Here is a 15,890-nt window from a genome sequence, read left to right as displayed (position 1 = left end):
GCTGGCTGACAAAGCATTGTGCTGTTCCACACAATCCTGCGATGGGCGACTCCATAGGATCCAGAGGCCATTGTGGAGGCCATGCAGAGAAGGACAGGATGGTTACATCAGCACTCGTGTCAATCAGATCTTGAAGGTGGATCTCTGGCGGGGTAGCTCCAGGAAGGCACAAAGTACTCCACATCTCGGAACATTTGTCAGTCAGGGTTGCAGTCCAGTGCACTTGAGGAGGCCCGGTTGACCCGAAGCAGCCGTCTCCTCGACACCGGTTTGCAGCCCTGGAAACTGAAGACTTGAAAAGCACAAGTTGAGTAATGCACGTTTTCTTGGGGATAGTGACGGGGGGGTGGGGGTGAAAACCATAGCACAAATCTGTCCCATATAATCAGCATCAATAAGTCCCAGATGCACAATACTCTGAAGGGTGGCACTAGATCTCCCTATGAGGATGTAAGAGACGGTCCGAAGATTCTCTCATCTGTCTCACAACCGTCTCAAGGACAGAGACTGAGACCCTGAATATCACAAGGGACTTGGTTTAGGGGTTTGGGCCTAGCTGAGGTGGATGTTTGCTAAGTGATTCTTTGCAGGTGGTTGCACGGTACACTGCCCTGGTTCCTGCTGGTGAGCAGAGGCTTGTGCGTGGTACTCTGCACAATGGGTTTCCACAACACATTGCCCTTGTTCCTGCTGGTGAGTAGAGGCTTGTGTGATAAATGAACTTATAAAAATTCGTAGAGATCTAAATAAATATGTTTGTAGCTATAATAATATAAAATATAAAGTACAGTGTGGCCAACAAGTCCTTCCCAGATCTAGTCGCGAATTCCCATTCGAGAGATAACGATCCTAGCTGGGTGCCCATCAACGGAAAAGAATAAACAGGACACGGGCCATCAGGCTGACAAAGGGACGAGCTCGGAGATACTCATCACCGGACCTGAACACCCCGCCTTGCAGGCCACTGTTGGGGAAGCAATCAGGCAGACAAAGGGAAAAAGTCCAGCCGAGATATCCATCAGCTCCAACCATCCCATCCAGATGGCCCGAACCAAAATGAAATCAAGGAACACCCAGAACTTCTTTACATATGAGGAGACTCTGCCCGGACGTCTATTTGACTCTATTCTCCAACGCCAGGAAATCAATTCATCCAACAATCAAGGACCCTTGGTGAATGGTGCCTGCCTGGAATTTGGCCGCAGGACACAAAATCCCTATAAAAACCCCGGACAGTCTACCCTCCTTCGCGGATTTGGGAACACCTATACCTTTGGGTATAGACCCCTGTCCACCCAGCGCTGCGCTGTTTATTTTATTGTGGTTTTTTCCTCATTGTTTATTTTTATTATAAAAATTGTTTTATAATAAATTGTTCTTTTATTTAACCCAAATTTGCCTTTGCATTTATAACACTTGCAAGACGTGGTTTGCTCTGTACCCTACACCTGCCCCCCACGCAATGGAATTCATCACAATGATCATCAATCTCCTCTGGTGTTGGGGAGGATGAAGCAGGGAAACCTTCTGAATGTGATTGTTTAACAAAAGATTCTGAAGGTATGAGGCCTAGAATTGAGATAGAAATGAAAGCCTGCTTTGAGTCATAAGATACAGAGTACCGGTTACTATATGACCAAAGGACAATAGCCTAGCCAGTTGAAGGAGAATCCCTGCTGACAAAACAATGTCCTTCTGCTGATAGAAAAGTACAAAGGTAAAGAAGCAAGGAAAGAATTTGTAAAACTTTGTAGAGTCTAAAATGCAACACTGTATGTTAATATAGGGAAGCCCATAGGCTGTATGTAAATTCTTTAGTGGGTGTGTCTCATGGTGATTGATTACTAAGAATTAGAATATTCACTAGAGGAAAGCATATATTGGATTGTAACAGGAGCCTCGCTCTCTTACTCCCTCCCTCCCCCTTCCAACCTCACCTCCCCTGCTCTACCTGTGCTCTCTCCCCTCCCCCGGACCACGTGGACGCTGAGGCTGGTGGCGGACACGGGTCTCCCCTCCTTTTATCCTTATAATAAATTGCTTATACTTGAACAGCTTGACCCTGGAGAAGTCTCTCACCGCGAGTGAGCATTTTTTCACTCCAATATTTGGCGCCCACACGTTCGAGACCCGTCCCACGCCTTCTCCATCGGTGAGACACTTCTCCATCACTGGTAACTAAAAAGACTGGTTTTCCACCCTTTAAGGCCGTCTAGAGTGCAGTTTATGCGGCTGATCACCGTAACACTGTAACTCTCTTTCCCCTGTTCCGTGGCACCCTCGGGCACGGGCCGGCTGTTGCCTAGCAGCGTCAGCTCCGGAGCTTTAGAGGTATCCACCGCATGGTTTTTTCGGGGTGCAGATTGCCAGGCGACCTCTGCACCCCTGGTTTCCGCAGGGCCCTGTGGCACTGAGAAGGGTGGCAAAGCCACATCTCTTCTGTGCTACACGGGATACCCCCCCTGCGTAGGTTTTTCGGGGTGCACGTTGCCGAGCAGCGTTTGAACCCCTGGTTTCCACAGGGTCCTATGACACGAGAAAGGGTGGCAAAGCCACGTCTCTTCTGTGCTACACGGGACACCCCCCCCTGCGTGGTTTATTCGGGGTGAAGGTTGCCAAGCAGCGTCTGAACCCCTGGTTTCCGTGGAGCCCCCGTGGAGCTCAGGGGGGCGTTGCAAGACGACGTCTCACCTGGGCTAGGCGGGGAAAGCCTCTACGTGGTCAAGCGAGGGGCAAACGCTGCCACAGCATCTGCACCCCGATCTCTCTAAAAGTTTTTCCGCTGCAGTGTCCAAACCGTAGCTTTTAGACGACTCTGCAGCGTGGTTATGTGCGAGTATTACTAAGTGACACCCGAGAACGGACGGGAGGTGCCTGGCCAGCACCCATCGCCCGAGCTCTGAGACAAGCCAACATCATTTAAATAAGAGGTGAGTCACAAACCAGTCTATCATGGGTCAAAGCTATTCTACCCCAGAAAAAAAGCTGTATAAGCAACTAAAATTCTCACTGAAAGCCAGCCAAAGTAAATTGCCTAAACAAGAACTAAAAACCCTCCTAACCTGGACTCTAGTTCATTTCCCAAACGCAAAACATTCAGAATTTTTTACTAGAGATTTCTGGGACACAGTTGGTAATAAGCTTTTTAATAACATTTCCCGCCGAGATATGGCAGCCGCTAAACTCCTCCCAGCCTGCAGAGCACTGGTAGAAATGTGTGCTGCGAATACACAACGCGCGACGAGCCCCCCGTACCCTGCAACCCCCGTCTCTCCTACCCCTACACCCGACCACGCGGCCCCCGTACCCTCTCTCCCCGCCGGCCCCCCTCCCTTCCTGCCCGCTCGGCCCGGTGCGCCCCCTCCCCCCGACCACGCGGCCCCCGTACCCTCTCTCCCCGCCGGTCCCCCTCCCTTCCTGCCCACCCAGACCGGCGGGCCCTCGCCCCCCAACCCCGCGGGCCCCGTTCCCCCAACCCCAGTCCGGGCACGATCCGTTCCCACCCCTCCCCCCGCCTTCCCCGTCCCACCGCCCCCCCGCTTTTGTCCCCCTCCTGCCGTCCAAACTTCCCCCGATGCTGCGGTCCCGCCCCGTTCCAACATCCCCGCGGCTATGGGCCCCCCCCCCGCTGCGCCTCGGCCGCCCCCCGGCGGCGCGGTACCCGCGGTCCTGCCTTCCCCCGCCGACACCGTGGTTCCCGGCTCCGCCCCCCCGCCCACCCTCGGCATCCCGGTCCCCGCAGCTCAGCTCCCCTACACCCCCTCCGTGCCGCCCGTGCCGCCTTGGTGCCCCGTGGGCTCCGCTTTCCCGGCAGCTGTGCAGTCGCCAGTCCCGCCGCCACCGCCGTCCAGCGACGTCATTCCGAGCGGTGCGGCGCGGGCCGATTCGGAACTCCCGCTGCCGTACACCACTCCCCTATGCTGCCCTGCGGCGCTGACGTCATCTACGCATGCGCAGTCACCGCTTCTATCGCCGATGGTCCCGGCCACGCCCCCATGTCCTCCGTGCCACCCCCCCGTACCAGCCTCTCAAACCGCGGGGGGGGAGAGCAAGGACGGACACGGGGCCCCGGCTCTACAACTGCTGGCACCTGCCCTGCCTACGCCACCGCCCAGCTCGGCCACCATCCCGTTCCCGCAACGCCTCCTCGCGCTGCAGCCTGCTCCATCGCTTCCACCCGACCCTGCCACACAGCTCCCGTCTGCATCTGCCGCGCCAGCAGTTCTACCCGACACCATGGAACAGCAACAGCCACCATCGCAGCAGAATCCATACACAGAGGTCCCCTCGCCTAGCCTGACGGCCCGCCCACTCCTGCTCAGCTCCCCTGCGTCGCAGCTGCCGCCTCTGCCGAGCACCCAAAACAGCTTCAACAATCCTCACCTGACAGACTGGCATGAAGTAAAGCGTCAGATCTGCAGAGAAGAAAGTCTTAATCCTTTGGCTATGCCTGTTTTAGTGAGCCAACAGCCCGGAGGTCCCAAAACATGAGCCCCCATCCCATCTCAGGATATAAAAGAACTAAGAAAAGCAGTGAGAGACAGCGGCATTTGTTCCCCATACTTTAAACTGTTGAAAAGTATCCTGGAAGGATACACACACCAAATGACTGTAAAAATCTTGCCAGCGTAACTCTCACAGACTCACAATATATGCTGTGGGAATTCAAATGGAGAAGGATGCTCACAGAAGTGTTATCAACTTACAGGCAAAGCACTGATGCAGATCTTTGTGCCCTCACTATGTCTAAATTAGCTGGTGATCACCCTGATGATAGAAACGAAGATCAAATAAATTTACCCAGAATAGTATTAGATGACATTAAAAAGATGGCTCGCAGGGCTTTTTTGCAAGTTCAACCTGCAGGAACTTTTGAAAAAGCATATAACCTGATTAACCAAGAGTTGTCTGAGCCATTCACCACCTTTGTTGACAGAGTACTCCAAGCAGCAGAGAGGCAATGCAGTGATGATATAGCCCGCCCGATAATGGTACGTGACATTATCGAGAACAATGCTAATGCAGAATGCAAAAGGGTCATCAAAGCCCTACGAAAGAAAGACCCACAGTGCCTGAAATGATTAATGCCTGTAATAAAATCGGAAGTCCACAGCAAATGGCAACAATCCAAGCAAATGAACTTAGAAAGACTTTAGGAGAAAAAATTGAAAGAGCTCTTATAGCTCAAACAGCAAAAGCAGATACACGAGACCAAAAACTCACTGAAATCCTAACTGCTATACACCTAAACTCCCAGCAACAGAGCAACAACATGACTGTTATGCAAACTGCAGTAACCACAGGACCCTGCTATTTTTGCAAAAAACCTGGCCACATTATGAGGTACTGCCCAGAAGCTAAAAGGACTGCAGGAGCACCAAATCAGTACCCTACCTATGACAGAGGCAAACATCCTAATCCGCAATGGTACGCCAAACATAATGATGCTAAAAACCATATTCCAAAAAACCCGAAAGTGAACGTGCAATGCCATCGCGTGACGAAACAAGTAGTGGCATCGCAAGCACCCAAGGAAAAATTTGTCCATACCCCAGCAACGATGCACTTCGCTTCATCGCTAGCAGAATCCCAAACAACGACACAGACCTGCTACCCCCAGGGTCTTGGTGCACTCTGGCAGCCTCCAAACCAACAACCTTTTTGAAAGATGACGGCTATGATTATATATCAACAGGTACCACTGGAACTTCACAAAAAAGACAAGACTTTTTAGTGGTAGGCAAAGAAAGGAATAGCATCCTGGGACTGCTTGTTCTGCCTTGTGTAATGTCAGTCAACTGCAAAGAAGAACTACTGGTGTTAGCCAAACCCTATGATCCCCCACTACACATCCGGACTAACACCCCTATAGCTATTGCTATAGCACTACCCCTGGGGACTATAGATCAGATACCACCATGCTGTTTCCCAGCTGCTCCAGAAAATCCTGAGGTATGTTGGATTCAACACATAAGCCGTGGCCAGCCAATATTAACTTGCCAATTGTCTAGTTGTGGGGTTCAGGTTAATATCAGAGGGATGATCGACACGGGTGCAGATGTCTCTATAATCTCTCATGATCACTGGCCAGCAGATTGGAAGCTGATAAATCCCTCAGGTACTATCACAGGCATTGGAGGTGCCACTCCGTGTTTACAAAGTGAGTCTGTAATCAGTATTACAGGACCAGAAAGAAAAAAAGCATTGATCCGTCCCTATGTAGTGCAGAAACCCATCACAGTATGGGGAAGAGATTTACTTTCACAGTGGGGAGCAAAAATTGAAGTGGGTTTTTTGTAGGGGCCACTGAAGCACTCAGTACTTTAAAACTGACCTGGAAAACTGACACCCCTGTCTGGGTCGACCAGTGGCCCTTGCCGGATAATAAGCTGAGTGCCCTCAAAAGACTGGTAGCTGAACAATTACAAAAAGGTCACATTAAACCCACTAACAGTCCCTGGAATTCACCTGTGTTTGTTATCCACAAGAAAGCCTCTGACACCTGGCGATTGCTACAGGATCTTAGGAAGATCAATGCAGTAATTGAAAGCATGGGACCACTCCAACCTGGCCTGCCTAACCTCTCCATGATCCCAAGAGAGTGGCCACTTGTTATTATTGACCTAAAACACTGCTTCTTCAACATCCCCCTGCATCCAGATGATGCACCCCGCTTTGCTTTCTCAGTGCCAAGTACAAACCTACAAGAACCCCTACAGAGGTATCACTGGCTTGTTCTACCTCAAGGCATGCGGAATTCACCTACTATATGTCAATATTTTGTAGCCCGTGCGCTGTCTCCGGTTCGTAAGCAATTCCCACAATCCGTTATCCTTCATTACATGGATGATCTCCTTGTTGCAGCGCCAACACAAAAACAGATGGAAGAAACCCGCAACAGAGTAGTCACAGAAATAAAAAAGGCTGGACTGGTAATCTCTGAATCAAAAATACAAGAGGCTGCTCCTTGGAAGTACTTGGGATGGAAGCTAACAGAACAATCCATCACACCACAAAAGATAGAACCGCGGACTAATATTCGTACCTTACAGGATTTACAGCAGCTCTTAGGAGAAATTAATTGGGTCAGGCCTGTGTTGGGAATCACAGCTGATGAACTAGCCCCACTCTTTGACTTGCTAAGGGGAGACAGTGACATCAAATCCCCTAGATTTCTCACCCCTGAAGCCTACAAAGCTCTAGAAAAAATTACAGATGCTTTGCAAAACACAAGCGCACCGCTATGTTCCAGATAAACCCTTTTTCCTTGCAGTGTTGGGAGAAAAACTGAGACTGTATGGCCTCATTTTTCAGTGGGATTCATCTCAAAAAGATCCTTTGTTAATAATTGAATGGGTTTTTCTTGCTTACAGGTCACCAAAGACAATATTCACATCTTTAGAAATGATATTTCAAATTATTATCAAAGATAGAGCAAGACTTTTTTCAATATCTGGCCATGAGTTCACAACTATTTATCTGCCCTTGATCAAAACCTATTTTGACTGGGCAATGCAAAAATCTGAAGACCTGCTCTATGCCTTGCTCAGTTTTCCAGGTGTTTGTTCTATCCACTCTCCAGCACACAAACTGATTAAAGCTAAATTGTGCTACAGAGATACACCCCGATCAGTGAAGAACCTTTAGATGCAAATACTCTCTTTACTGATGGATCAGGACAAACACACAACTCAGTAATAACATGTGAAAATAAAGAAACTAAAACCTGGAAACAAGATGTTCAAAAAGTTGAAGGTTCTTCCCAAATTGCTGAATTGGCAGCAGTTGGAAGAGCATTTCAGATCTTCCCAGAACCCTTTAACCTAATCACTGATTCAGCATACGTTGCTAATATTATTAAGAAAATTGAAGGATCTGTTTTAAAAGATGTGAATAACAACAAACTGTGTCTTTGGCTCACCTGTCTCTGTCCAATTCTGTCACACAGGAGTAATCCTTATTTTGTTTCTCACCTTAGAGCCCACTCCCATCTTCCAGGCTTTATTGCAGAGGGAAATGGACGAGCTGATGGATTTGCATCAGCAGCATCTGAAGAAGAAGTTGTAGCAAGCATTGAAAGTTCTGCTTCAGTGCTTCCTACAACTACACTGCCTAACACTGTTGAACAGGCCAAATTGAGTCATGCATTTTTCCACCAAAATGCGTAAGCACTCAAATGAGATTTTTTGCATTACCCTTGAACAAGCAAAGAGTACTGTACGGGCCTGCCCTGACTGTCAGCTTGTTCAACCAATCCTTTCTTCAGGAGCTGCCAACCCACAAGGGTTGGAAAGCTTGCAAAAATGGCAAACTGATGTTACTAAATACCCCTCTTTTGGAAAACTTAAAAATCTCCATGTCTCCACTGATACATTTTCAAATGCAATTTTTGCTTCTATACATACTGGAGAAACAGCTGAACATGTTTGCCAGCATTTCTCACAAAGCATTTTCCTATTTAGGAGTCCCCCAAGAAATTAAGACTGATAATGGTCCTTCATATGTTTCACAAAAATTAGCTGCATTTCTAAATGACTGGGGTGTTCGCCACACATTTGTCATTCCCTACTACCCCATGAGTCAAGTAACGATAGCAAGAACACATCAAACTCTAAAACGTATTTTAGATCATCAGAAAGGGGGAGAAGCCCAGGCTACACCTCAAAGGAGGCTGAGTAAGGCCTTGTATGTTTACAATTTCTAGAATAGCTCTGCAGAAGAGCCAGACCCACTGCTATTTACAGACATTTCTTAAACAACAAAAAGGCAAAACTGAAAGAGCACCCCCCAGTTTTTATTAAAAATTTAGAATCAGGATAAAGAGAAGCACCATATAATCTTATAAAATGGGGGAAAGGGTTTGCATGTGTCTCCATAGGTGGAGGACTCAAGTGGATCACTGCAAAAAACGTGAAGCCATACCACACATCAAAACCCAGACACCTTCGCATCAGCTGACAACTCTGCGAACAGAAGCAAAGAAGCAAGCACCCAGACCTGAACGGCGCAGAATCACCAGGAGATGATCTGCTTAAGACTGTTTCAGAAAATGAAACTTCAGTATTTGTGTAAATGCATATTGTTTTTAACCCTTTGCTTTAGTTTTTGGAGTGAAGCTTTACCTGTAAATCAACCAAAGACAAATGTCTGGGTTGCCTTAGCAAAGTCTGCAGGCTGTGATACCATCTGCTTATCTGACATGAGCCCTGACAAACCCTTTTCAACCTGTTTAGTTGGAGTACCTCTTCCAGAAGGTTTTGATAATGTTACTTTTGAAAAATATTTGCCATATGATCATCATCATATATCTCCAACTCCCAGTCAGAAACACCAAACTTATATTGATAATTCTAAAATTGATCAATCTGACCTTCAAGAGTTAGAAATCCTAGGTTCATTAACTATGGACACCTGTTACCTGTTCCATTTCCTGAGAGAAAACAGCCCTCATCTAAATGTCACCCCGTATCACCCCACTTGTAGCAATATGACCTCTTTGTGTCAGCAAACTGAACTTCTTACATATGAAGAACCTCATGCAGACCATTTTAACAAACTTCCTATTCGATTCCCCAAAGGAATTTGGCTCCTCTGTGGAGACAGTGCCTGGCAAGGTATACCTTCAAAAATAAGTGGTGGCCCTTGTGCCCTGGGACAACTTAAAATAATTGCTCCCAGTGTCAAAGAAGTGATCAAAAAGAAAAACAGGAAAATAAGATACTATGACTGTAACTGTGATAGTGATTTTCACCCTTGGAACTTTGGCAATTCAGTTGTTCCAAGTATTTTTCTACCTCAGTTGACTTCCTCAGTAGCAATAAAACAGTTAAACAAGCTAGGATGCTGACTCAGAAAAGAAGTAAACACCACCTCTATCATGATCAGTGATCTGCTGACAGATGAAGAGGCAATTAGACATGCCTCTTTACAAAACAGAGCTGCCATTGGTTATCTTTTATTAGCACATGGGCACGGCTCTGAAGATTTTGAAGGGCTATGCTGTATGGACTTATCTGATCATTCTGTTTCTATTCATAAACAGCTGCAAAATTTAAAGAATTTAGCTAACCAAATCACAACAGATGACCCATCTTGGCTGGACAATTTGATGCTTTAAGCTTTGCACCTTGGCTAAAGGAACTCTGTTAAATAGGCTTGATTATTTTAATAGTGATAATTGTAGTTTTAGCAGCAGTACCCTGTATACTTCAGTGTGTGCAAAAATTAACAAATAAGACAGTTTCTAGCATTTTATTAGTTCATCGAGACAGAGGAGATGTTGGGGAGGATGAAGCAGGGAAACCTTCTGAATGTGATTGTTTAACAAAAGATTCTGAAGGTATGAGGCCTAGAATTGAGATAGAAATGAAAGCCTGCTTTGAGTCATAAGATACAGAGTACCGGTTACTATATGACCAAAGGACAATAGCCTAGCCAGTTGAAGGAGAATCCCTGCTGACAAAACAATGTCCTTCTGCTGATAGAAAAGTACAAAGGTAAAGAAGCAAGGAAAGAATTTGTAAAACTTTGTAGAGTCTAAAATGCAACACTGTATGTTAATATAGGGAAGCCCATAGGCTGTATGTAAATTCTTTAGTGGGTGTGTCTCATGGTGATTGATTACTAAGAATTAGAATATTCACTAGAGGAAAGCATATATTGGATTGTAACAGGAGCCTCGCTCTCTTACTCCCTCCCTCCCCCTTCCAACCTCACCTCCCCTGCTCTACCTGTGCTCTCTCCCCCCCCCCCCGGACCACGTGGACACCGAGGCTGGTGGCAGACACGGGTCTCCCCTCCTTTTACCCTTATAATAAATTGCTTATACTTGAACAGCTTGACCCTGGAGAAGTCTCTCACAGCCAGCGAGCGTTTTTTCACTCCAATACTCTGGTTTTGGCCCTGTGCCCCTCGCTTTGTAAAAGACTATAAAATCACACCCCAAACTTACCTTCCTTTGAGATCTCCCCAACGGACAGAAGACTGCGTCATTGGACGGCTGAGTGGACTTCGACGTTGGTAGCTATAATCCCCTTATTCTCTTTTCCTTATGCTTTGCTTTCTCCTCTTTTCTCTCTATCGCATATTAGTGCTGATGAGAACTCAATAAAGTGTGTTTTGCTGTTTAAGTCCTGGTTTGCTGATAATCTTTTGTACTCTAAGACCGACTAGAAGAACCACATCACGAATCCCACCTTGCAGATCGTGACAGAGGAGAGCACATTTCCCTCCCCCAAGGGTCCAAAGGCATCCAAAGGAACTTTGTGCACTTCACAAGAGTCCAATACGACTGTTGCTGCTGTGCAGATATCAAGTCCAGCTGAGCCACGGGTGCTGGCCACAAGCCGGCTAAGCATACCTGCATCAGCATCAGGACGTGGGGAAGTGCTTATGTCTGCACGCATTTCCCCCAAGCGCTCGGCTTTCCGTTTCTCGAATTTGGCAAAGGTTGGCCCTTAGCATCTAATTTCGTTGTGCAAACCTCTGCAACGTGGTTCAGCTTTCCACACTGACCGCTCAGAAACGAGGGAGTTTTCCCTTTCTGTTTCTGTTTTCCCTGCTCTTTGTTGGCTTGTACAATCACCTGTTTCTGCTGCTTACCCTTTGGCCCTTTTGAGGATGCTGGTAAGGCAGTAACCGAGGCAGCCATCTTGTAATCTGTGGTGCCTATATTAGCACAAGCTTGGACCATGTCCACTAAGGAAAGATCCCCTGGGAGGGCCTCAATCACCCTCCTTCAATCAGCATTGGCATTACTTCTTGCAAGCTGTCTGAGCAGTAGTGCTCTCAAATCAAGATCTTCCACCTGCTTCTCCAAAGATGCAGAGAGTTTCTCAACAAACTGCAAATAAGGTTCTTTAGTCCCTTGGACTATAGTAACAAACCTCTGTTTTGGAGCTGCTAACTCTATGGTTTTCACCAGAGCTGTCATGCCTGTCTTCTGGCACTGGTCCAGCACCTGCGAGTAGAAGGTAGCCTGGAAATCAGGGTTAGCAAAATTGCCTACCCCTGTCAATAGATCACATCCAACCCCATACCTGGGGTCTTGTGGAGGCAACTGACTATTGCACGCAGCTACTTTCACAGCTAGCTGCCTCCAATTGGCTTCAAAGACTTCAAGCTGGACAGGCTGAAATAACACCTGAGCAAGGTGCCTAATGTCATATGGTACTAGTAAGTCAGCATTGATGACTAATAATCTGCATTACCTCTGCAGAGCCTAGACCATATGTAGCCACTTTGTCTCTAATGTCCAACAGAGCTTTGAAGGATATAACATGATGAACATCAGGCTGTCTTGTCTGAGGGTTCGCCTTAAGCACAGGGAAAGCCTGGAGACCTCCTTGTGAGGTGACAGCCTCCCTTTGATCCTGCCCCACAGACGTCACAGGAACAGAGACAGGCATCTGGCTGGAGTTCACATCCACTGTACCAGATAGCCTGGTCCTCCCAGCATCTGCAAAGCCAGGAAGATCACCTCCAGACCCCATAAAATGATCCATGTGGTCCCAGTCTCCCATCTGCAAAGCCTTATCTTTGACTTCGTCCCAAAAACGCCTAGGGTCCCTGGGATGGACTGTGACCTGGCATGGTGGGAGTGTCCAATGGGTACTTGAATAAGGATCCTCTCAATGTCCCTTACTCCAAGCAGACACCCACCCCGACATGGCTGCATCACCGCGAGACCCTAAGGTGAATAGGGGGGCCCAGATGCAGCTGCCCCGGGACCAGCGGTGGCTGGGGGATAGAGCTCTACAGTGCCAGCCGCTGGATCCAGGCCAGCCCTGGCAGGGTCTGTAGCCGCCTGCGGTCCAGAGCCCACAACAGACCCCAACAGTGCATCCAAACCCGGTGCGCGAGGGGGGGGCGGTGCCTACAGAGGTCTGCCGTTACCCCCGCCTGGCGCTGCAGGGTTCAGTGCGGTGAAAGAAGGCGGGCCCCAGCACCACGCGTGTGTGTGGTACCACCCCCGCTGCCCGTGGCCGCCGTCACACAGGCGGCGGGGGGCGGGGACGTGCACGAGAACGGTCCCAACAAAGGATCAGTACTGGCCTCTACCGCAGTGCCGCTTGCGCTCACCCCCGCCATGGTGGGAGGGGGCGCAGGGGACAACAGTCCTGGCAGAGAGCCCACACTGGCTGTGTTACTATGGGGTTAAATGTTTCTGAAAATGTTTCTTAAAATCATGTAAAAGTAGGCCACAGGAATGCTTGGTATTAGGGATGGTCTAGCAAGCTGAAATGTTTACGGTAAAGGGAACTGGTACTTGGGGTCTCCAAGATACCCACCCAGAGATAAGATTCGTACATGTTCGTACAAGGATGAGCTAACTCTCATGAAGCAATATAGATAAAGTTAATGAAGTAATATTAATGAAGCAATATTGATAAGGTTGTTATAGTGATTACTGCTACAGCTGAAATTCTATAATTATGTGCACTTTGGACAAAGACGATGGAGCTAGATTTGGGTTGCTGATACCCCTAGTTCCTGCGCGCTTCAATAAAGCACCTGCATATAATCAATCTGTGATTACGTGTGTTCCTGAACGCTAACAGCTGCGCCAGCCAAGGGGCTGGCTGCAGCGGCGGCAGGGCCGGCCGTGCTGGCCGCAGGGCTGCTCGCGGTGGCCGCAGCCATGGAGAGGGGGAGCATGGAGGGCACTGGGGGCGCGGCCGGCAGAGGACGGAGCAGAGCAGCCCTGCTTCCTACGGGCGCTATGTCCAGCAACCAGCCGACCACGCCCGCGGCTGTCGGCTCACCTGCCAACTGCGCAGGCATGGCAGAACTGTTTACAAACCGCAGCACGAGAGTGGGGAGAATTCCACCAGCCCTCACACCAGCGGTGTTTGGCTGCGTAAAAGGAACTAACACAGCTATCCCACAGTTCATACAAACCATGGAGACCAACCTCTGAGGTCCCGCTGCCAACGGAAAACGAGCCGCCGACGTTCTCTCTCCCTCCACCGCAGGAAATGCTTGGAGGATGGGTGATCCCCCCCCAACCCACGATTCCCCGAGCACAGGAAAGAGCGGCCTCGGCTGAGTGAGGGAGGAAGGGCTTTCAATAGTCGAACCTCCCCCCCACTGCTGCTGGCCATCCGCCCCGTGAGACACGGGAGGGGAACTTCCTATCCCTGGGTAAGACTCCCAAGGGAATGGGGTGGCCGGATGTCTTGCAGTGGCCAGGGTGGGAGAGAAAATCCCATTAATGCTGCCCTGTCCAAAGTCTGATCCTGTCTCTCTTGACTCAAGATCTACCACAGCAACTTCTGGATCAGACTGTGCCCCTTCTTCAGAGACGCACTCCAAAACCTCATTGGTCGGGATTTCGGAGCTAGAGTTCTCTGCAAAGCTCTGCAACATGGTCATAAATTTCTTCCAGGGCAGAAGCAGTTTCACGGTATCCACCTCACCTGAATGCATCAGTTGAAACAAGGCATCACCTAGGGCTTGCCAATAATGTTTCAACAGCGCTGTTTCAGTGTTAGAAAAAAAACCAAACATATTCTTTCCCCCATAAATATAGGGCTTGGAAATCAGCTCTAGAAATATCCAGTCCATATTGCTGGAAAGCATCTGTCCATAAGTCCAGGATTAGGGAATCTTCTGGAGCTAAGACAGCAGTTATCATGCTTGCAGCTCACTGGAAAAATCTTCCAGCAAACAAAAAAACGGCAGGCAAAAAAACCCCGCGTGCTTGGATCGGAAAAAAACCCATCTTTTTCTCGGGTGGGGGGGAAAAGAATTACCTCTTTTCGCCGTTGTAATCACACGTTGGAGCGCCAGATGTCACTGTTGGACATGAAATAAGAAGCGTGGATTCAATGCAGCAGTGGAAAGAGGATCATCAGAAGGGCCTTTATTTAACCTTTCGGCTCCTTTTTATAAGGTGTTCTGATACAGGTTTAACATGATTGGTAAAGGGAACAACACCTCTCTAGTCCCATTGGTGGAACAAGAGAAAACACACTTAGCACAGCTGTACAATAATGTTTTGAGAACTATAAGTTATTTACAAAAACAGTCCTTGAGAGAGAAATGTTCTCAAGAGACTTTCCTTTGGGAACAGATCAGCCACTGACAGGCTGAAAACTCTCTCAGACTCAAAAAATCAGGTCCACACCCCAGAGCTATAGGAAATGTCTTGTTTTCTGTGAGATGCATGCAAGGTCATTGTCTGTTTTGATGGTGTGAGGAATGCCCAAAATAGCAAAGGCTGACTGCCAATGTGCAATGGCATCCCTACCATTTTCTCCTGTGTGCACTGTAGCCCATATTGCTGATGAAAAGGTATCAAGGATAAGTGTACATATTTTATGTGTCCAAATTTAGGGATATGTGTGACATCAGTTTGCCAGATTTGTAAGGCACACAGTCCATGAGGGTTTACTCCCATCTGCAGTGGTGCAGTGTGGCCTTGGCAGTCAGTACAGATGCTAACAATATTATGAGCTTCTGTGTTTGTCAGCTGGAATTGCCATTGTAGGGCCCAAACACCCTGATGGAAGAAATAGTGTGATGCCTTTGCTTGTGCCAGCGTGCCTGGCAGTGGTGCTGTCCAGACAGGTCTCGCTGGCATATCTGCTCTAGCATTGCCCTTTGTGATGAAACCTGGTAGATTTGTGTGACTCCTGATGTGTAAGATATAATAAAGGTAGGTTCTGGCTTGGATGCTATGGCAGAGGTTTTAGCAGACTGAATAATCGTGCATTGTCAATTTCCTTCAACAGTGCTCACTCTAATCTCTGTGTGATGTCAGTTATGTATGCAGAATCAGTTACAATATTTAGAGGAATGTGGGGGAAATGTTGGAAAGCCTTAGCTACAGCATGTAATTCAACCAGCTGGGGAGATCCGTTCTGATAACTTTACAACGTTTGCCACTC

The 15,890-nt window shown here is 48.1% G+C and overlaps 1 pseudogene; it reads right to left on the bottom strand.

Moving 5' to 3' along the window:
- Nucleotides 1-10,818: 10,818 nt before the first annotated feature.
- On the bottom strand, nucleotides 10,819-12,503 carry LOC148183415 (endogenous retrovirus group K member 8 Gag polyprotein-like; annotated as a pseudogene).
- Between the last annotated feature and the right edge of the window lie 3,387 nt (nucleotides 12,504-15,890).

The sequence above is a fragment of the Pseudopodoces humilis genome, chromosome 12 (genome assembly GCF_049639895.1).
Source record: "Pseudopodoces humilis isolate 2021_Gansu_Grassland_sample_001 chromosome 12, ASM4963989v1, whole genome shotgun sequence".
In the NCBI taxonomy this organism is placed as follows: domain Eukaryota; kingdom Metazoa; phylum Chordata; class Aves; order Passeriformes; family Paridae; genus Pseudopodoces; species Pseudopodoces humilis.
The sequence above is the reverse complement of the archived record's forward strand: the minus strand, read 5'-3'. Positions and strand labels throughout refer to the sequence as shown.